Source organism: Arachis ipaensis, chromosome B01 (assembly GCF_000816755.2).
Source record: "Arachis ipaensis cultivar K30076 chromosome B01, Araip1.1, whole genome shotgun sequence".
Classification (NCBI taxonomy): Eukaryota; Viridiplantae; Streptophyta; class Magnoliopsida; order Fabales; family Fabaceae; genus Arachis; species Arachis ipaensis.
The window spans coordinates 134579564-134581182 of record NC_029785.2 but is presented as its reverse complement, the minus strand read 5'-3'; positions in this window follow the sequence as shown (position 1 = coordinate 134581182).

Here is a 1619-nt window from a genome sequence, read left to right as displayed (position 1 = left end):
AAGAATACTCATTTGTTTCTTAGAGTACACAATAAATTTTCATGATATATATATATAAAACAACTATATAAATGTATATAGCATTTCTATATAAAATAATACTAATAGCTGGAATGCTCTCTATGTTACAAACAATTGTGACTTGTAAATGGTTGGTAGGTGTGACAGATTCTCATGCCATTTAGATTATTAATCTCTAAGAAAATAATTACACAACGTGCCACAAATTTTCCTGCCTTCTTCTAAATCCTCCATATTTAGTTATGTCTATGAGTCTATCACCAGCTTGATAAGTTATCACATTTAGCTGCCATGTGCAATGCGCTTCTTCCTTATTCCATTAAGCCATCCAATTTTTCAGGTGAAAGTTGTTGAATTAGGGGACAAAATTCATATATTTTAGCTACAAGTAGTGCATTCCCTCCATTTTTCTTCATTTTAACTTAACGTGTATTACCCTAAAAGGCTACAAATTATAATTCAAACCAATCTTCTTTACTTCCTCAACAAGAAGCAATAACAATAAACTTGAGTAAATTAAAGGCTATTGACTCCAAAATCATGGGTGCTACTTTATACGGTATTGTTTTTCTACCATTTCAAATTTGTACTTCAACTATATATATATATTACATTCTTTGTGCTTTGGTCCTAACATGCCCATAAGATTTAGAACATGGTTTTTTAATTTATTTGTTACGAAGCAATGATCAGTAACAGAAGAGAAATATTAAAAGTCATTAGAATTTATTATTGAAAAAGTTTTAGAGACTAGTATTTTTATTAAAATTTAGTTAAAAAAATGTGTAATTCCATACTATTAGATATAATTTCACACTTTTTAAAATATTAATAATAATTAATTGATAACTATAAATCACAAAATATATTAATCTTTAGTATTACTATTTATTGTTTTTGACTTGTTGGTTATTAATTAATTATTATTATTTAAAAATATAGAATGAAATACATTATTAAATTATTAAACTAACAAAATTAAATTAATAATTAAATAATAACAAAAATAATAAATTCTAATATGCTTTGGCATAAGAAAATATAGTACCTCCAAACAAACAAATCTCAGTTGTATGACATGCATCATATTTTGCACCCTTAAACTAGCATACAAAATCCTATGATAATACCAAGGTGTAGAAAATTGAGTACGAGTCAGTAAATAGTGACAACCACGTGCCGACATGCGTTGCCAAAATTCATAGACACAAGGGGATTAGAAAATTAAAACTACGGCCATTGAAAGTGCAACCAAGATCGTAACGTGTATAACACAAACACAGCTACTTGGAGAATGAGAACAAACATTGTTTCTCGGACCATCCACTAATTCCACATGCCAATAGCCAGAAAGAGATCAAATTCATTTTTTGTTAACCAAATTACAACAAAATCTCCAAATTAATGAAAAATTGTTTTTATTTGGGGAAGGCAAAATGTAAGAAGGCAACCGGTAACCTAAGATTACGTGCGTCTTGCTCATAATATTACTAATTGTTCTAATAATACTTTTGTCAACTCATTATTTTCTATTGTAAAATTCATTTTTTTAAAATCAAATCTTAAAATACTTTTAAAAAAAATTCCTTTATTTACGC